Genomic DNA, 23,045 nt, shown 5'->3' on the forward strand with positions numbered 1-23,045 from the left:
CTCTTGATGGCCACACTCTAATTTCATAATGATTACGCTTATCTCGACTGTCCTACTCACAGAGAAAACAACAACATTTTGTGAATCCTAGCTACATTCCTGTTAGCATATCTATCACTTTTAGATTTGCACAAATCTGCGCCTATGTTGTGTATAGTTCAAAGAGTTTCCACACTATCATATGTCTCGTTCATATTAACGGAATAGGCAACTGGGACAGATGGATATATATATTTACGTTTCACAAAAGCATAGCTTTTAAACCAATTTTCGACAATTCTATGACAGACGCCATTTTTAGGATCATGATCTCTTCCCAGAGCCACCATCAGCCCATTTACATCATTACAGTAAACTAATTTAGAGAAACTATTTAAAATAGTTCACGTTGGATTCATCTTGTCAATACACTTCTAATGATTGAAAATTATTTATTCTATCATGCATGTTTCAGGAACAATATGCATTCCCTTCCTTGATTTGCTTTCACTGATGAAGGGAATGCATATTGTTCCTGAAACATGCATGATAGAACAAATAATTTTTCAGTCATTAAAAGTGTATTGACAAGGTGGACCCAACATGAACGTGCCAAAATAAATTGGGAGAATTTTTACATTGGCGAGACATTGCACAATGTTGAAAGTATGAGCTTCTAGGCTATATAGACTAGTAGGATATTAGCTGGCAGATTGTATAAACCTAAGTTCTTAATTCTGCTGCACAGTACTTTCAGTATACGAGTAGAATGACACTCTACCACTACAAAGATCCATTCACAAAACAAAAACAAAAACAAAAACAAAACAAAACAAAACAAAACAAAACAAAACAAAACAAAACAAAACAAAACAAAACAAAACAAAACAAAACAAAACAAAACAAAACAAAACAAAACAAAACAAAACAAAACAAAACAAAACAAAACAAAACAAAACAAAACAAAACAAAACAAAACAAAACAAAACAAAACAAAACAAAACAAAACAAAACAAAACAAAACAAAACCAAAAACAAAATGCCACGCAACACAATACACCATACCGCACCACATCACAACACCAACTGCACACAATGAGACATTATAGGCCTACGACACTGCTTCATGCTATTAACAATAGCAACCCCATAGTTCCGTATCCCGGAACATTCCGGGGGTTTAACATTCCCTTAGAGTTATAGAACTGATAGGTGTAATAAGAAACTTGCCCAGACAGGGAGGCACTAGTGCCTTCCACTCCCTAAGAAAGTAACAGTCCCGCTATTGGTGTGATACAAATAGCTCAACAAAGGTAGTTGGTACGAAAAAATCTAATGTTATTTTCGTGATCAGCGTGTCCGAAATATGGCAATTGATATATCGTCGCTGCCAGGGCAAAACCTCCTATTTGAAATATTTTAGCTTAGAACTTTGGCCGGTAAGGTTCTATTATCTAAGGTGCAATATTGCGTGATTATTGTCAAGGCATTCTCGCTCTTCATTCTGTATGTGCTGCGGGTCAGTATATCTACAAAAATATTATCACATAGTAGGTTTTGTACCGGCAACGACGATATTTTGTATCTGAGAGTAATTCAATGTTGTAGTGTGCTACATGAGAATCCGGGCCCTAGCCATGACCTGACATTTGTGCTGAGGTTTACTTCTAATTAGCTATGCCCCTTATATAACGAGTCAATCAGAAAAAAATATTATCAAACTAGCATTTGTACCCTTTCTTCGCACGGGAATTTGTTATGGATACAGGTTTCCTTCTTGAATTTATGAGAAATAACATGCTTGTATTAGAACGTTTAATATGGCACGTTAAAGGGATATTTTTCTACGAAAGCACGTGGCAGTAACGCGAAGTACGATAGAGCTAAACAACGTCGAGACAGAATGGGGACGATTACAGAATTTATTGTACGGTACAGTTCCTGCTCCGGAGTTGTGCGAAATTCTCCCCGCTTCTCAGTTACATATTGTTGTTTCTCTGGCCATTCAAGTGCCGCTGTGACAGAGGGTTGGTGGATTTCCAGTAAGGTTGGTCATACATGTTTTGTGGAAGTACAAAATCGTTGTTGCGATCTTCCTAGAACCCCAGTCCACACAAAGGTTTAGAAACAATATTGGTCCTAAAACCTACCCAAGGGCAGATGGATTATAAATACGACGATTGGTAGAAATATATCCAGTATTTTTCCAGTTATAAGAACTCAGACAAAGAGTTAATACATCAAAGAGTGCCGGGCTGAGTGGCTCAGACCGTTAAGGCGCTGGCCTTCTAACCCCAACTTGGCAGGTTCGATCCTGGCTCAGTCCGGTGGTATTTGAAGGTGCTCAAATACGACAGCCCCGTGTCGGTAGATTTACTGGCACGTAAAAGAACTCATGCGGGACTAAATTCCGGCACCTCGGCGTCTCCGAAGACCTTAAAATAGTAGTTAGTGGGACGTAAAGCAAATAACATTATTATTAATACATCAAAGCTAAAAAATATGCAGATGGTCATTATTACACCCAAAAGAGATAACCGTAGGGAAAATTCGCCAAAATATTCAATGTACAGACACACGGTCGTTACGATTTTATTTATATAGTTTTTATACAATTTTCTTTACGTCGCAACGACACAGAGATGTCTTATGGCGACGATGGGATAGGAATGGGAAGGAAAGGACCGCGGCCTTAATTAAGAAGCAGCCCCAGGTGTGAGAATGGGAAACCACGTGAAAAAATCTTCAGGGCTGGCGAGAGTGTGGGTCGAACCCATTATCTCCGGAATGCAAGCTCACAGCTGCGTATTCCTAATCGTACGACCAGCTCGCTCGGTTTAATACAGATATTGAACTCTGGAGTACTATCTGACATAAATTTCACCCTTACCTTCCATAGCAAGAATTTCGTAGATCACTTGATGCCAATATCCTCGCTTATTGTATTGCGTCTACAGGGTGTAACAAAAATGTACGGCACAAATTGCAGGACACATTCCTTATACATAGATGAAGAAATTATGTTGTATGAACATGCGTCCGGAAACGCTTTATTTACGTGTTACACCTCATTGTTTCCGTCTCATTAATCATGGGAAACACACACGAACAGAACGTACCAGCGTACCACATGCAACTCTTTCTCACAGGAGATGTTCAATATGCCCTCTGTGAGCTTTCATACATGTTTGCCAAGGTCGTGCTGATCACTGGACAGTTGATGTTATGACGTAAGTCGCATTGCAACAGGGACATGTAAAACAAAGCACAACACTGGTAGTCCACCTACGATTCTGACCCCGTTACCAGATTCAACGAAAAGTGCATGTTCCCCATGATTCAATGTGTTGGAGAAAATGAGGTGTAACGTGGAAGCAAAGCGTTTCCGCACCCATGTTCATATAACATAATTTCTTCGTCTACGTGTGAGGAATGTGTCGTACAATTTGCGCCGTACATTTTTGTTACACCCTGTATACAATATTGTGCATTTCTGCCTTCAGAGCTAATATGGAACATTCAAACTGCAGAAAAAATGAGATTGGAGAGTGAGGTGAGTTCCCGTATAGATTCCGGGGGGGGGGGGATGAGATCGAATGTACGGAAGGATAAAGGAGGAAAAAGAAGTGAACAAAATAATGGTCCAAAACTACCATTCCTTCATTACGGCTTCACTTTTACGAAAGATTAATAAAACATGTATGTACGGCGCTTTGGCTGAATGTTCTTCGTTTCAGAATGCCCCAGGTACGATTGCCGGATGAGGAAGGCATTATAATAGATTCTGTTAATTTCTGTAGCTCGGGGCTCGTGTCTTCAAATACATCACACGACGAACCACTGCAGAACCATGCAATAGTGAGTAAATCCCTTACATATAGGGTTGGCTACACTAAAGGCACCTGGCCGTGTTAAAAATAGTCTAAGTACATTCAGTGTGCTTATTCCGTGAAACTGGAAAACTGAGGAAAAGCCATAAATGAGAAGAGGAGAGAGAAAAGTTGCTAAGTCTCAATTCTGTTTCTTATTTTAAGACATACCTCGTTTGGTGGTTTATGAAGAAGTGTTGCATATTTTCAAATTTAGTTCTGAATTATTTTGATAGTTCAATTAAGACTTTCTTCAGCATATCCCGGTCATTTCTGGGCTAATTTTTTTATTTCGCTGGGGGTTTACGACCGTATGCGCTTCTTGACGCCATGCGATTTTTGAGACAGAAATCTCGACCCAAGAGTGACCGAAATTCGAACCTCAGCCTTCCGGGTGGGAAGCCAGCGGCCAAGCCACTGAGTTAATCACGCCGCCATTGTGAATGTTCAGTTATTTTAAAACATATTTCCAATGAGTGGAAACACATTTTTTCACTGTTGCGAAGACGAATACTCAGTTCAGGTGTTTGCCACACCGTGCCGCTAGATCCCACCGCCGTCGCTTTGTTCGCACTCCATTGAGTGCGCTTGACATACAGCTGTTCGGTATTGTCACATCATTTGGTGAGGGCCGATGGCAAAAAACCATTTATTTTTGACGTACTGTAGAACAGTCTCTAAAAATTTGAACGAATTCGGTAACCCCATGCCTGTGATCCGTCCGCCCGTCCGTCCACATCAGTTGCCCACCTAATATTTCATAAATTCTTTTTAAAGTGGTTGGACATGTCTATTCGCCTCTCTTTATCTCTTTCTTGTACTTTTTTTATCTGTGAATAAAAGTGGTTTGTTCAATTGTCAAGAAAATATACGGGAAACTATATAGTGATAATAATAATACCGAGCGAGTTGGCCGTGCGCAAAGGGGTGCGCACCTGTGAGCTTGCATTCGGGAGATAGTGCGTTCGAACCCGCACTGTCGACAGCCTTGAAGATGGTTTTCTGTGATTTCTCATTTTCCCACCAGGCAAATGATGGGGCTGTACCTTAATTAAGGCTACGGCCGCTTCCTTCTCACTCCTAGACTTTTCGTAACCCATCGTCGCCATAAGACCTATCTGTGTCGGTGCGACGTAAAGCCAATTGTAAAATAATAAATATAATGATAATAATAATAATAATAATAATAATAATAATAATAATAATAATAATAATAGTACCTCATGGGGGTAAATTGAGGTATCTAGACACTGCTGTTAAACCCGAGTGCCCGTATAAAGCAGAAACATTGGATACGATTGGAAAAGGTGGGCTTGGAGATATCCGGAAAGGAGAAAGTAAAATGCTAAGACAAATTCCAGGTAATAATGTAAAAAATGGAATGAGGAAATCAAATCTAATGAAGAATTGTATCAGTGAATAGAATAGAAGGAGTGACTGAATTGATGAGGAAGAAATGGTCACAGTTCTATGGACACTTGTTGAGGATGGACAATAACAGACTAACGAAGGGTGAATTCTTCATAAACAGGAGGCAGAGCTTAAATGGTTTCGAGAAGTGAGGTTGGACTTGATGAAGATAGGGTTCCGAAATATTACATCATGGACAGAAATCGATTTAGACAACTCGTCAAGGAGTCTGCGGTTTCCAGGAGACTACATAAGAAGAAAGTAGGAGAAAATGAAAAGGTACAGGCAGAAGGTGAAGACAGAGAAGGAAAAAAATACTACATTGTCAAACGTGACCCGTAGACGGCCGAAACAAAGGATAAAAGCAATAATATTGGTTTTACGTCCACTTTTATGAATTTCAAAGAAGCCACGGTATCGAAAATATTGTCCCTCAAGAGTTTCTTTTTTACTGCTCTATTTGAGCACCTTTCAACACCATGAGACTGAGCCGGGATTTGACTCGCGAGGAGCAGGTTCTCTATCGTCTTAGTCAATCAGTTCAGCTGTACTAATTTAATCGAATTGACTCTGAGAGCTCAATGTCCTCACAGAGTCCGTCCCTTGGCGATTGTTGCATTGAAGCGACAATCAACACATTAGGGCGTGTGTATTAATAATGAGGCGATAATGCACGGACATTCCGCCGGTGCAAAGGATGCTTAGTGTTGAATAACGAGAGATTCCTGTCAGGACGAAAAGATCTGACATATGACTGGATCTTCTTAAAAATGGATCCCGTTAAGGGGAGTACGAATTTTAAAAATACAACACTTCGACATTTTTAGATTTTCGTCGTACATATGCTGATTTCGTGCTAGCCTGGTGCAGCCCTTGTGACGCAGACCTTCCGACGAGGGTGGTCGCTATCTGCTATGTATACGAAACTGCGTGTTATTGTGGTGGAGGGAAATGTTGTTTGTGGTATATACGTTGCAGAGATGTTGGAAACACCCAGTACCCGAGCCTAAATACTAAAATCCCCAACCCGGCTAGGAATCGAATCCATGACCCTCTGAACTGATTTTTCAGGAGGCGCTTTTAAAAGTTAGAGAACTAGCCGAAATTCATATTATATTAGCTGATGTACCCATGCTTCGCTACGGAATTCTACATTGTATACAGAATGCTATGTTAGCTAGTGTACACGATGTGAATAAGGTTCTATTAAACTGCATAGCTAGTGACGTTACACTAGAAACGTGACGGGGAATTCACTATACGTCTTTTCGCATGTGAAGACTGGATTAGGGAATTTTCATTGTAATGGTAGGCCCTCTTGCCTATCATTAGTCACAATCAAGTTCGTTGACATCAGGTCCGTATTTTAATTTGCTTTACGACGGAATGACACGCATAGGTCCAATGGCGACGATGGAATAGGAAAGGGCTAGGAATGGGAAGGAAGCGGCGGTGGCCTTTATGACATCAGGTTCTGCCTTAGTACCTCAGAAATATTCTATGTATCTTTAATACAATGTTTTGAAGTAAATTTCCAACTTCTCTGATATAATTTAAGAAAAGTCCTGGCAAACAAACTGTAGGAAATCTGTCACGTGGGTGACAGTTCTAAATGCACATCAGTGTTGATTGATTGATTGATTGATTGATTGATTGATTGATTGATTGATTGATTGATTGATTGATGAAATGGTGTGCTGGAGCTTTCTCATGATGAAAAACGCAATTGATTCCTTTCCACGAATGAGGAATTTTATATCGCACTGCATCACGAAGACGCCTAAATACTAAAATCCCCAATTCCGACTAGGAATCGATTCCATGACCCTCTGAACCGAAGGCTGCCCTTTCATCTCAGGAGCATGGCGCATCATTTTATTAAGAAACTCGTTGCGGAAGTAAGTCTCTGACGTTTTCCTAGTGAAGAATATTGTTATCCTTACACTTTTCTATTAAAGCCTCTCAATTTAATAAAGCAACTGACACAAAGCGCTTTCGTTTTCATGAATTTCAAACAGAAACCTAATTATTTATGTTGTAAATATATAGTCAAGAAGAAGCCGAAGTCGTGCAGAAATCTGATTACAGGGGACATGGAACCTTTGGCACAACACCACCACCTTATGTTCAAGCGCTGTCTGCGGCCTGGTTATTCCAGCTCCGGAACTTTGGACTGTTAGCTCGGCAGCGTAGTACTGTTCGTTAAAAGTGAGAAAATGTGTGGTTTTCCATTTAATCGGGTATTTCATACGATAGCATTTCTTTTAAATGCGACATTCCTACTGGCGTCATTGTACTGATCTATGTTGATTTCAACTGGTAAAACCACTAAGATAGCCTTTCTGAGGATGTAGGCAGATGGGAAGTGAGTGTCTGTCATTATAATGAAAACTCCCCAACTTGATTGTAACGTGCGTTCAGTGAGAAGTGACCAAAGATTAGTCGGAAAATCTCAATTCACTACACTGGCGGGAAAAAAACTATGTGACTTGAAGGCAAATTTTTCCTCCAAGCCAGAGGAGAAACCCCTTCGTCGCTGCTAATTTGGAATAAAATGAATATAGAATTTAATAAAACTAAAGGGGAAGAAGATTTTCTTAGGAAACGGCTCTTTTCAAGATTGACTTTTGACTTATTTAGTGAATTATGTTGCTATAAATTAGAATAGGCCGAAATCGTAATTCTAGATTAGGTTATAAGTGAGCCCCTGCCATTATTCCGTTGAGGTGTGCACATCCAATCAGCGCGTCAGAGTAGGGATCGAATAGTTGTGATACTATGATGAACCAAAGTGTTACGTAACAGCAGTACCAGAAGAATAGCATGCTAAAAGAAAGTTATCTAACTCCCCAGCTATGTCCCGTCAATATTCAGGTAAGGTGTATTCTCGGTACGCAGCAGTAATTCAATCTATCGGAGATGAGTGTCAGCATAGGAGACAATATCACAGCATACAATTGTCAATGTAATGTTATTGTTGATCAGTTTTATGAGCTTTCGATATTGTAGCCTTCACATTTTGTTTTCTTACGACTATAAAATACCACTCTTATCATTGTCGGTACAGTAAAACTGAATAAAACACAAACTAACAGAAATTGCATTCTCTATTACTTTTGTAATGAAACACTTTTCGATATGACCAATAATATAGGCATTTAAACATTACATTTTAGGCGCCTTACCCTAAACTACCGTTCCATCCAGCGTGAATAAAATTGTTTATAGCTTAGACTGTATTTTCTTATTCCCCGACTATATATACCGACTAGCAGAAGTACCCGTTCTTCGTACGGGTTATCAGAAACTGGCTTTAGTTACTCATACTATCGGTGTGACTGACTTCTCTAGATATTAATATCACTGGTGTATTTAGTTAAGTACGTAGAAATTATTTGTCATGTTTGGAATTATAGTGTAAGTATCTTCTTCTTCTTTTCTTCATGGGGCCTCTAAATATTAGTTATAAATTAGCGTCGACCTCTACGATCTTTTGCTACCATGATTTTCCTTCATTCCCACCTAGATATACCTGCTCCCTTCACAAAGCTGCAGCTTTAGTGCAAGTATACATCCGCTAGATAGTACCAAAAATATAAATATCATTGAATGTATTTGTTTGATCCGACATTTCGTAACTATTACAAATGATCAAGGAAATATGCGATGCATAAAAACTACTATAATTATCGAGAATTATAATTCTCCGGGCTTGTCACTCATGTCGCACATCATATAATTAATCTGACTATAAATGTTGAGAAATTTATTCAAGTCATGGGCGCACCATCTTAACAATTGTGTACAGTATATAGGTTGTCTTCATGGTTGCAGTGATCGTAAAAGTGGACCAAAATATCGGTACTAATAACATCAGTGATACTACTACTCCATGATTTGATAGAAAATAGTTTAAACTATAGGTAACAGACTCCGCAAAATGCTGAAACCTAAGCCAGTACGTAAAAACGGAGGTCCGTCGGCAACGCTGGTCGCTGTACTACGGAGATCTCCGGGGCTATTATTTATATACTACACTCCCTTTCCATCCCCGCCCAAAGGAGTGCTATGAGCGTCTTACCCAATAGTTTATTTTTTCCAGATGGTAAGTCATATGTGTATCAATTTTGGCTGGCAGCTATGCCCAAAAGTACATGCATAATCTCGCTGCTGTAGAATCCTGGAGATGACGTTGCCATGGTTACGGCCGTTCGTTTCTTTATCCGATTCCTAGAGCAGGGGTAGTGTGGTTGCAACACCTCCACAACGGTTGGTTTTAGGGCCTTAAAAATTGTTTACGGACCCGTAGGGTTTACCGAGTTTTGTTCTTTGCGTCAAGGGGCTTAAAATGAGCTTTGTCTCGTTCTTGTACGACAAATTCGATTTCGCCTATATTAACCTATTATTTTCATATTTTTATATCTCCCCCCCCGTCGCTCCCCCCTCGAATTGTTTTGAAAATGAAGTACAGCCCATGTTACTCACTGGCAAAGTAGCTTCCTATAGGTGAAGTAATTTTTAAAATCGGTTCAGTTATTTTTGAGTCTATTCGTTACAAACAAACAAATTTTTCCTCTTTATGATATTATTATTATATTATTATAGAAGTATAGATTTTCATTAAATTCTGTTTACCCATTTTGTCGTGGATCGGCATTGCTATGGGCTTAGCCACCAAAATAGAAATTCATGAACGCCTCTATTATCATAGCCGGTACGGTAAAAATACATGACATAAATGATCGTAAATTTAATTCGGTATAACTTTAGTTATGTGGTATTTATCGATACGACTACTAATAACATCAATATTTTGGAATTAAATTTTAGGCCTTCCCCTAAACTACCATTTTACTCAGCATGAATAAAATGATTTATAGCCTAGATCACGATGCACCTGTGCACGGTGCAAAAGACGACATCGCATGGTTGACCAGAGTGCAGACCCCCACTCCTCGATTTGCAGCAATAGCGCTGTCTCTGTCTTTCCCCACGCCTGTCTCGCTCGCTCCGCATATATCCCTCTTCCTCACTTGCTCCTTAGTACTCCAAATCCGAGGCCGAGTTAAGCCCAGCTTAGCCGAGTAGCCCAGAGACGAAGCGTTGGTCCGAGCCGAGCCGAGTTTGACCGATGCACTGTGCACAGGAACTCTGAGCATCAGTTTGCACGCGTGAGATTTTGGGTGTTTGAGAGGCCCTGGCCTAGATTGTAGTGGCTTATCCCCCGACTTTATATACCGATTTTCATTAAATTCTCTTCAGCCGTTTTCTCGTGATGCGCTTACATACGTACAGACAGACAGACAGACAGACAGACAGACAGACAGACAGACAGACAGACAGACAGACAGACAGACAGACAGACAGACAGACAGACAGACAGACAGACAGACAGACAGACAGACAGACAGACAGACAGACAGACAGACAGACAGACAGACAGACAGACAGACAGACAGACAGACAGACAGACAGACAGACAGACAGACAGACAGACAGACAGACAGACAGACAGACAGACAGACAGACAGACAGACAGACAGACAGACAGACAGACAGACAGACAGACAGACAGACAGACAGACAGACAGACAGACAGACAGACAGACAGACAGACATTATGGAAAAGTAAAAAATGCATTTGCTTGTTACTTTGACATGACCGATACAGAAATGCCATTCTTATTAGATTCTGAGTTATGGGCAGACAAAACTCTTATTTTATATATTTTAGACCTTCCCCTAAACTACTATATATTGAACCCTTGAACTTACCATTCCATCGTTGGTCGGCCACGGCTGCTATAGTAGAGCAATTTAGAACTCTTAAATCTTGGGTCGTTGCGGGAATAAAATCGGTCACGATCTTAACCAAACGATGGGGTTCAGAAGAAAGCCTAACTACTTGAAATGAGGAGCAAAAATGTGCTTACTAACTTTTATTAAACTGAAAGAGCACGATAACATCGTTAATTTAATATGCATTCTTGCCACAAAAATAAAAAAAATTTAATTATTGATTTTTGAAAAGTTCCAAACACAGTCACATTACATAACGTCACTTCGTTTCTTCCAATGTCGAAGAGTTGCTTCGGAGAAGCTAATATGTTAGTGGACAGCGAAACTGAAAAACTGACAAAGGGAAGACCTGAAAACCGGGCACCTATCATTCCAAACGAGAACTGAGAGTTAATCCACACGATCCGTGGAAAATCTGACTTTCAACAAGTAGAACGCCTGATTTTCTCTTAATTAAGGTTATCCACCAGTCAAATACCCTTCACGGATACGGAACATCCGCCGAATGGACCCTTAATCGAACCAAACTGACTATCAGTTGCTTTGGATAGGTTGCGAAATATTATGGGAAAGCATGGTGTTCACTACAAGTTAATGGCATCATTCACAATTGACATAAAATTCCACCATGTATTTGTCATTCATGACACCCTTAAGCGATAAGGTAATCCCGATGCTAAACGTGCATCACCCCAAACAGCTGTTCGGAAGGAACCAACAACAACATGATCCGGGAGGATCTTACGTTAAGTCGTTCTAAAGGAACAAAACTGCGAAATGCAGGAAACACTTATTAATCATGCATTTAGAAGAAATGCCAAACACTGAAGTTAATCAAAAAATGAAAAGTCACTTGAAAATATTATTATTGAACCGATTTTCAGGTTAGAAATGGGTTTATTGTGCTTAATAAATTTACCAGTCCACGCTAAAATTTACTACAATTTTAAGGAATTCTTTCCCTTGACAACAATGCTACCAGTACAGATCTCTCTATTTACTGTCTGTCCCAATACACTACCTGTAAAGTGATTACTTACTTACTCTAACCATGAATACGCATGAAAATACGACAAGATGAAAATAATATAAATTACTGGCTGACGAATCGAAACCGCATTCGTAACTCAAGTCTCATTCTACAACACTAAGTGTCAATATGCACACTATCAACGAAAACGGACGTCGAGACGAGGAAACAATAAAGTCCGTAAAAATAAATTAACATCTCGAAGTCATACAGCTTAACACGCACGAAGAAACACAGTAAAATATTTAATCTAGATCGGGTCGATATCCCACACTTGGACAGCCCTCGACTCGTCTGATAGCAGTCCCGTTATCTCAATGAGAGCTTCGCATAGACCCTCTACAATAAATCATATTGTACTGTAACTGCTACCTTCCTCCAGGCCACTTCACAAAGAAACAAAAGAAACACATCTTAACCGAGACTTGAGTGTGTACAGCTACCATCCCAGACCTATCGTCGGGTTCACTTGAAATCTGTACACCCTAAACCTAATCAGTATATACATGATTCCTTCCAAATCCTATCGTCGGGCGTGACCTAAGACGTCTCATCATCAATGACTCCAAGAATAAACACGTGACGTCCTAAATCTATCGTCGGGCGTCAAAGTGGGTCGTAATACGCCTCCCTTAACATATCAGGCGAAATGCAATTCTCAAACAACTCTGATATTTAACACTAGATTTCGTCAAACAAATACCACATTACGGAACCAACGTCTCTATTATCAAATGAATGCAAGTCGAACTGCAGCAAGTGTCTACCTCTCGAAAAATACAGTAAGTGTCTACATCATTATAATATGTGAACTCCAAAATATATAGACGTGACGAACGGTTATCCACCTCGAACACAATCTCAGCCTGTGCACTGACGTGTTAGGGAAGCAAATGTAAATTCCCAACACACGTGTACCCTTTTAGTGGATGCCTTCAAAATAATAATCATCACCATCGCATTCGAAATTCTCAGATCGCCTATCGTCAATTCCAACCATCTTATCCATGACCTCTCCAATGAACAAATTAGATATAACCCAACCGTGTGTCCAAAGTACTCTTTGATCCTGGAGATCGTTCATTCTCTTATCATCCATGCGGGCTTTACGTAACATAGATCACTGGATGTGTACTACCCAAACTGTAACATTTTACAAGAGTCGTTTTCACTTGGCATCTTTCTATAAATTTCACAATGCTTCACATCATAGTCATCTCAAATTCGGATTGATTGCGGAAAACAATACAGCCTGCCTCACACAGCCTGTTCCTAAATACTTCCTCTACAAAAATACAACTTGTCTCAACACTCTTTCTCCTCGCTTTCCAGCGGTATTACTTCCATCTATCTCGTCTCCACATACATATCAATTCATCGCTCTCAATTCCTTTTCCTTCAAGATCCTTTTTCATACATCGATCCCCTGGTGAAAACGACAACCATTATTAAGCACATCTCTGACTTTACTATTATTAAGACTTTCGGACCTCAAGAATCCAAGAGCACACACCGACCTTTCGCAATTCAAGTATACACGATGTCTCAAAATTTCCTTCCCATTAACGACTGTGACTCTAACAAATTTTATTGACATTATCTAAATATGCCTACGATCCTTGTAGAAATAACTGGTTAAATGTAATTTAACAGAGAGGAATTTCCTTATCCCGCGGTAAACATTATTATTATTATTATTATTATTATTATTATTATTATTATTGACCAACATTTCGGAATGCAACTGACACCTGAAATTACAATATTCGCCACGACAAATTTACGCTTATAACGTTCACAAATCCGCACTTTAAATGATATCTCATCTCAACACAAAATTTTAAGCGTCGCATTTCACCGTTCTTGACATGAACTTTACACACTGAAATTTTCACACGCTGACCAAAATTTACAACGCCTTTCGCCTGATAATTACGCATATCACCCGACAATCATCTGGAAGTTTTGTTTAGGACAGACAGTAACTAACTAACTAACTACAACATAATGTAAAATAGACAGACCTGCACATTGGTGACATTCTCAGCATTCTGATTACATCATCTCCAGCAACCTCGTACTTAGCCACTCATTTTCACAGATAACATTTTCATTTTTAAAAACTCACTCATCCAAACACTACCCTTCACACACACGAGATTAAAATTACCATATAAACAATGCACTTTCTCTGTAACTTGCACCACGAACTTCCCTCGTTCTGCAGTCGGCTATAACTGTCTGATGCGTCTCCCAGAGTGGTTTCTCTCCCCGTTGTTTCAACAAGAACAGGTGTTCGGCCGATAAGGGAGTAGAACTATTTTGAATCGCTTCCCCCAGACCTTCTTCACTTACAAGAGTACAGGAAATGATAAAAATAAAATCTGCTGTGTATTTTTCGACCAGCCTACACCTTCCCAGTTCGTCTGCAAACGTTCACAGCTTCTCCAATCACTTTTCTTCTTAACTAAATATATGGACTTTAGCCACGAACATGTATTGAAATATTGTCGGTCAATCTGGCGCGAAATTCTAATGACGACGGGCACAAGCTCCCGCGGCTTCAAGTTCCAGATCGACACTCAAAAATCTACGGTGGGGGGGTTTCTTTTATAATTTCCAGAAGGACGCTATCCCCTCTATGAGGCTTGGTTGTGAAATCTGCCAAATTTGCTTCTAATGGACCAATTTTGATAAGATTTGTCCCAGAACTCCGGACAGACTTGCACTTATGTTCGATGTTAATTTTATAATTTTCCTACACTCACAACCGGAGAAATAAATTGTTTCTGCCCGTGCGTTTCGCGCGTTTTCTTCCTTCCATGACCTTGGCACGTGTAGCTAGTTCGCTGGTCTCACGCTACCATGTACTTGGGCTTAACTGCACTTGAAATTTTCCCTGGTGGCTCTACCTTCACAGAGGGTGTATGAATAATTTTGCTTCTTTATTTCATCCTTTATTATGTTATCAAAATCCCTCATTGTGCAGAATTCCATGGATTAAGAGAATTGTCGGGCACTCGAGCCCCGCCGAGGTGTCCCGGCAATCCACGAGCTCGCCTTGGGTACGAACCTCCCCACGCGACATCGGGCTCTTGGGAGCGCAAAATGGCTGCCCTCAAACATACAGTAGTTTCTGAATACCAAATAAATATTTGTGAAAAATAAAAATTTTTCTCACCGTAGAATTATGGGTTCAATATATATATTTCAAAGACCTCTAAACTGAATTAGCATACATTTGTGAATTCATAAAATGGAGGAACATGTTTTATTCTTATTTATTCAGCAAGTGTAGGGAAAAGGTCATTCGGTTGTCTCACTATCTACAGGATGTCCTTGAAAAAGTTTCCAGTTATTACACAGGAGGCAGTATGCAACAAACGTAGGGAAGAAACATCTTATAAACATTAGTTGCAAAACCAATATCTTCAGAGTTATATTTCGCTACCACTACTATCAATATCACGATGTTCCAATCATTTACTGAGGGTCGTATACAACAGAAGACGGAAATATGTTCCTACCTAAACATTGGTGGTATTATTGGTCTTAATATGATGGGGCACCGGTCCATTTTCATCCCAGTGTTATGCAACACCTAACGCGGGTCTTCCATGAACAAAGGATTGGTTGGGGAGGGCGAGTACCTTGGCCTTCCCATTTGCCTGACCTTAATCCTTTATATTTTTTGCTTTGGGAACCTGTAAAGACCATGGTGTTTGTGGTCTCCGTAAATGATGTGGATATATTACATTACATGCGATGCAATCCGTCAACAGCGAGGGGTGTTCCAACGAATGTGTGATTCCATACGACGAAGGGTGAAAGGCTATATTGCAAGACATGGTGATTATTGGTGGTAGTGGTAGCGGACCGTAACTCTGAAGATATTGGGTTTGCGACCTTCTTTTCCTTCATTTGTTGCGTGCTGCTTCGTCTGTAAATATTGGAAACTTTTGCAAGGGCATATCGAAATCTTTATTTTGGGATCAGCGTATTCTACGGGAACCAGAATCATGTCGGGCTTTGCTATGAGGGGGCTATGATTTAATGACCATAGGTGTGAAGCCAAACGAGAACACACAGCTAGTTGAAAATAGAGAATTGTGGAGACGCGTATTCGCAGATCCTTGGAGAATGAACGCTGAGACAGTGCATGCACAGTATGCATGGTAGTGGGATGGTTGAGAAAAAGAACGGGGGAAGTGAAACATTAGGAAAATTTGTTACGGTAATGATGGTCTTTAAGGTTCAAAATGATCCAGCTCTTTTCAGAGCAAATCATTTTGTCGTTAGTTTGGACACGAGAACAAATCATGGAAGCACACTTTGTCCAAGCCTGTACATTGAAATATCATCCGCGTCAAGGGCATGCGCTGTAATGAGACTGCTATATATTATCCAGACAAGAATACTAATAGGGGATGTCTGTTTATTTCACGCTACACATTCATTACAATAATGAAAACCTATGTATCAGGCTATTTAGGACACCACACACTGTGCGCACAGCGGAACAATGTGGTAGAAAAAATATCATTACCACGAAACATACGGATTTTAGATTTAACAAACATAGTTACTCGTTCTACACGATTGTGGTTTTGAAAATCACTAGAAAATAATTCACAAGTTGTATCAAACTTATTATGTTTGGACATATTAACTAAGTACACGGCATTGATGTTATAGGTATTACCAGTCGGTGTTATAGAATATGGCTTGAATCTACACCAGCTGGAAGATACGTGGGTTGCTATACTGACTGCAACCTCTGAACTACGCTTGTCTGTGCCGTGAATTTGAACTAAAAGCAAGGAGAAAGTCAAACTTACCGTTTCTTCTGATAACCATCACATCATGACGAACCGGGATTCTGTAAATAAATACACATTGGACAGGAGTATTTTAAAACGGAGTTTCACATCATTTGCAACATTAAACACGTATATAGAATCCTTCGCTATAAAAGAAAAGAGCAAAACGTGAAGAAGTGTTGCCAACTGTTCAATGACAAAACAGAATCTGCCTGCCACAACACAGAGTGCCCCGATTTCTTCTCAGACTGAGGAGGATGTTCTTTTTTGTTTGTTTGTGGTTTAACGTCTAACTTTCGGCGACGCAAGGTTGGGAAGTGCTAAGAATGGGAAGATGGCCTCCGTGGCCTTAAGTAAGGTAAAGCCCCAGAATTTGCCTGGTGTGAAAATGGGAAACCGCGGAAAACCATCTTTAGTATGCCGCCGGTGGGATTCGAACCTTAACCGTACGGATAACTTGATCAGTGAGGTTAATGTTAGTGGTGATGGTTATAACGATGATGATGGTGAATGGAATGATGGAGAAAAAGGAATAGTAACAAGAAAATTAATACAATTTTGCTAAACCAATGAGAAAGAAAAATAAAGTAAATTCTCATCAAGTGTCCATAGAATACTACAGAAATATCGAATATAAAGAACACTGAAAATAAAACAGGTATAATTTGTAATGTAAATGTTTTCAGTAGTTACGAAACTACAGGAAAACTTGAACAAACATTATTACATACTAAATTGCCATAAAATAACCATTACTGGTCTAGCATACTCTTACCAAGTGGTGTGTCTTTGTGTCTAGCGCCATTTTGATTACAAAAGGACCATGCCATCAGCCCCTTCCCCCGCGAACGTTATTTAGGAGTAAATGTTGCTGATTGTCTGTCTGATTAAATTTCTTGTCTTCTTGTCTACTCCAAACTCTTCTATAACTCCCATGAAGGTAATTCTGTCAGTGCGTCATTTATTATTATTATTATTATTATTATTATTATTATTATTATTATTGTTATTGTACCGGGCGGTACACCTCCGCGCCACTAATTCAAACATTGCGCCAGTTGAAACTCCTCTACTGGAGGAAGCCTGCACTTTAACAACCATGTTAATTCTAAAGTTTCTCAGAAGATGTCTCTACTGTAAATTTTGAAGTGTTCTGAACTATGTCAATTTCGATTCGTGTTTGTCTGCTCCATAGCACGAACTTTGAATATTCTCTAACAGATGTCTCTACCAAAACTGATAACGCTCTCTGGTGTAAAGGAATGAACTGTCCGGAAGAAATTTAACATTCATAAGTTTTGTTTTTGCTAAATTTTGTTCTGTGGTTTGAGAGTTGGCAATATAATCCTTTCTTTCCGCCTGTTTTGAATGTAGCCAATCAGGAATTTCTGTAATTAATTTTCCACCAATAAGGTGTTTCTTCTTCGTCTGGAGTAATAGTTTTTGCTGTTATCCAATAAAATTTTGTGGGCGGGTTGTAATCATTCATGAAACGTCTCGAATTTTCCGCGAGAGTATATAAACTGCTGATTTTCTGGTCTCCGCGCCACTTCAGCAACATCTTTCTTAGGGTGATTATGTAGCAGGGGGCGAGAAGCGCCTCTTTCTTCAGGCGGCAGTTCATCCATATGGTAATGGCCATTTTATAACTTCATTTCTTGCTAGCTCAGCAGCTTAACCCTCGGGGCAGGTTCGAAAGCTTTCCTCATGTAACCTATTTTTAAAATGTAAAAGACACTTGGTATAAAATTCTGTCTCTTTGACTACAAATCGGGATAGAGAGTGCCTACCCTCTCGAGCTCCCTCTCATATTGTTTTTGAGGTGACTACGTTTTCATTACTGTTTTTCTTCGTTTCATAATGTAATTAATTTTCCTATCGTGTCACCTCCGTAGTTTGGGATTAGCCCTTGCATAAGCGGCCTAAGAGCCAAATAGGTTTTAAAAAGGTGTATTTGGAGTGCTAGTTACGCCTCCACTCAAATTGGTATTTTGGGGCCATGTAATTGAACTGTTTCTTTATTGAATAGGCTTCAGTTGGTTGGGTATCATTACCCCTGTTCTTGTGTGCCCGGAGGGCAGCTTGAACGTGGAGTTTGGAGTGGCCTTTGAATTGGCTTGAACTTTGAGAGCGGGTTGCTCTTTCTTAAATTTTGTTTCTGTGTGCCTCGATCAGGCTTTACTGGGTAATTGGGAGCTAGAGCTCCTTGGTATGATTGGGGTTTTCTGCCCCTTTGTTGAACCTTGTGTATAAGTAAAGTTGGGCTCATTGCTCATGGATTGTGATTCTGGGGCTCGAAGCCCAAAAGCAATTAATAAACTGTAATTTTACATTCTTAACTGGCTGATATATAACTGAGTTCCTGTTGTACTTGTTATTTCTTGATCTCGAAATGAAAATATAACCTTTGTTGAATTTTAAATTAACTTTAATTTCGTAAGTTGAGACTTATTCCCGCCCGCACCTTCTTTCACCTCTGCTGGTCCACGGGTAACTCCGTAACTATTATTATTATTATTATTATTATTATTATTATTATTATTATTATTACCATCATCGCAATTGAACTTGTTTTGGAAATGATTTGGGGACGTTAAATGTGCATTAGTGAATGAATAAATTATATAATCTACGTATGAGTTATGCTTTACTGATGTGTGATTTAATTTAGTACTGTGAATAGTGGGAAACTTCTAGGTATGTACTGTATTTGTGTGATCGTTGAGGTTATTCTGCTTTTTTTTTTGCGATGTGTATTTCTCTTGCCTTCTTTATTCAAGCACACATGTGTTAAAAGAAGGCTGAGTGTCTGTTGTGTCTAAATAAAAATTACAAGAATGATTGTTGGTACGAAAAGCTGTGAACAATGCTAGAATGATACTCGAAACAGGGAGATAAATGCTAAGTTAGGAATGAACTCCATTACAAAACTGTACTGAATATATGTATAAGAAGCGGGTAAACGCCTATATAAAACGCATCCAGATAAATTATAATGCCACATATATAATTTCCTCACCAGGTACAAAGAACACAAAAACGCAATTAGGCTTTCGAGCTGAAAACATAATTTGAGATAAAAATTGATGTATATATATATATAAAGTTGAGATTTTTTGTATAGATAATTATCTTATATTGTAATTATTATGCGTACACCCACTAGCAGGTGTCATGACCAAAGACGTCCGAATATCCTGACATGAATATGAAACTGTGTTAACTTCGATATGTATGTCAGGTCCTGAGAGAAACTCCACGGTGTTGGACAGTAATTAACGAGGGTTTGGAGACACCCTCTGTTTTGGGGTTAAGCATTCGTATAGAAGCGATGGGCACAAAGATGTTGTGGACATATTTCGTAACGCCTTCAAATGACTATAAATATTTCTATCTAGGACACACATATCTTTTATGTATATCAAGTTTCCTAGGTACTCAATGCACTGAATCTATTGCTCTGCTCTTCTTCATGTGGTATGATCCACCAGGACTAATGAAAACGTACCTATCCTGCAAAAGGTAACCTACCACATGGGGAGAATATGCTAGGTAAGTGAAGGTTATTTTAGTTATTTATTCTTTTATTTAGTTATTTAAGCCTTTATAAATGGTGAATTTAAGGTTCTTTGCCATATCTTACACTTAACCACTATCTATGCTATAGGCTAAATGGTCTATTCTTACAAATTAATAAGATGATGATTATGGCAATGATGATGATAATGGTGATGGGGGAGAAGAGCTTTTACTTTTAAAAACAACTTTCAGTGGCAATTTAGCATATAATAATATTTGTTTATATTTTTCTTTAGGTTCGTAACTACTGAAAAGATTTACAATACAAATTATATCTCTTTTATTTTGACTTTCTTTATATTCGATATTTACGTAATGTTCCTAAATTTAGTGAGGACCGGGCGAGTTGGCCGTGCGCGTAGAGGCGCGCGACTGTGAGCTTGCATCCGGTAGATAGTAGGTTCGAATCCCACTATCGGCAGCCCTGAAAATGGTTTTCCGTGGTTTCCCATTTTCACACCAGACAAATGCTGGGGCTGTACCTTAGTTAAGGCCACGGCCGCTTCCTTCCAACTCCTAGGCCTTTCCTATCCCATCGTCGCCATAAGACCCATCTGTGTCGGTGCGACGTAAAGCCCGTAGCAAAAAAAAAAAAAAAAAAAAAAATAGGGAGGACACTGTAGGACTCAAAAAAGTCAATTATAGAAATCCATATAAATTTAGGACATTGAACTAATGTAGATCCTGTTCATCGTGTCCAAATGCAAAATTTGCGGTGTCTCACAAACACGCTACTACGGGACAGCTCAATCGATTGCGACGAGCTGGCTGTGGAAGGGGCATCACGATTCAGATTCGGGTCATGCTGAATTTTCATCCATTCCGCTAGCCCTTTCGGAATCGTACCAGAACACTGGCTTAACAAAAGGTCAGTATGGGGTAATAACGCTTTTTTTTTTATCTGTAGCAATTATTTTATTCGGAGCTCGAAGTTACGTCAAATTTAACAATCGCTATATAATACCATATTCTAGAGTGATGGCGGACACACACATTCTTCATTGTGTAAGGACTCGGATGGGAAGAGTAATAAAGGATGAAGGAAAATGCCTATTCATGAAGTCAATTTCAGTGGTCAAAAAAATCTGACAAAAATCTTCAGGTAATAGTTCGTTGAGGAAATGCATTAAAGAAAAAGTAAATTCATTCACTTTCATTTGAAGACTATGAAATGTTCAGGAATAAATATATACATTTTACAGAATTACAAGGATGTTCCCCACTTTTAAAATGATGACCTATTTTATGATATGCCCCATCATCAATATCATCAACAACATCATTATTAGGGCCTGGATTTTTATGCACTGACAGGTTAGAATGAAAATATACTGAACCGGGTGACGTGTGTAGTCTATCCTGCACAACGGTTTTGCTATGAGCTTTGCATAAACGATTGGGGTGCTGCCCATCAGAGCCCCTGAAATGTATGTTACTCTCTCTACATAACGAAAGAACGGGCTAGTCAACACTTCCAAATAACAACATTAGTTTGCATTCTAACTAATTACTGCATTAAAATCCAGGTATAATCATCATCATCATCATCATCATCATCATCATCATCATCATCATCATCATCATTATCATCATCATCATCAAATTACTCGTTTGAGCGTTTTCACTCGCTTACTTCATGGCTGTTCTCAGCAACTGACTCTTAAATCAGGAATGAATTACGTTTCTCTTTCTTATTTTATCGTCTGTAGTATTAGAAAGATACATAATAAAAAACTCCCTTTCAGATTGCAAATTTCGGAACGGACACACAAGATTAAGTGTTCCTTTTATCGAAATGAGTTTTTGAGTACGGCCACGTAGGAGGAGGAGGTTGAAATCACACATTAAGGTGATAAATTTACCGTCAGAGAAATGGATAGTGTCGGCTTAATTCGTAAATTATTATCATCACAATCTAATCGACGTCATCACTGAGTATGCATTTACCCTATTAACTCCTGTTAAGGACACATTATTATGCCCTCTTTCTTCCGCCTATCTTCCCTTATTCGAACATCATTAACCATTAACTCTAAGCACCGTGCTAGTTGGCCGTGCGGTTAGGGGCGCGTAGCTGTGAGCTTGCATCTGGGAGATAGTGGGTTCGAGCCCCACTGTCGGCAGCTCTGAATATTATTTGCCGTGGTTTCCCATTTTCTCACCAGGCAAATGCCAGGGCTGTGCCTTAATTAAGGTCTCGGACGCTTCCTTCCCATCCCTAGGCCTTTTCTATCCCATCGTTGCCATAAGACCTATCTGTGTGACGTAAAGGCAATTGTAACTCTAAGCACGTAAAGATACATTCTATTTTCTGACCCAAACGGTTTTAATTGCTTTCTTACACAAGTTCCACTGATAGTTACAACATTCTATCGAGTTCTACTTCGTTCGCCAAATTGTGGACGCCATCAATGCTCTAAGTCCGAGGCGTACGAAATATATTGTGAGCGTAATCTAATACGTCCGAAACAGGGTGCAGCCTTACTTGCGCGTATTCCTAGATAAATTTTTACTGTAACGGTTTAGGAACTACAATGGATTTGATAGTTCTTGCACTTG

The 23,045-nt window shown here is 39.3% G+C and overlaps 1 protein-coding gene across 1 annotated transcript in view; it reads right to left on the reverse strand.

The window, feature by feature from the left end:
* LOC136875885 (uncharacterized) overlaps positions 1-23,045 on the reverse strand; it is a 156,571-nt gene that overhangs the window by 123,040 nt on the left and 10,486 nt on the right. The gene's annotated exons all lie outside the window — the stretch shown is intronic.

The sequence above is a fragment of the Anabrus simplex genome, chromosome 6, assembly GCF_040414725.1.
Source record: "Anabrus simplex isolate iqAnaSimp1 chromosome 6, ASM4041472v1, whole genome shotgun sequence".
NCBI classification, from domain to species: domain Eukaryota; kingdom Metazoa; phylum Arthropoda; class Insecta; order Orthoptera; family Tettigoniidae; genus Anabrus; species Anabrus simplex.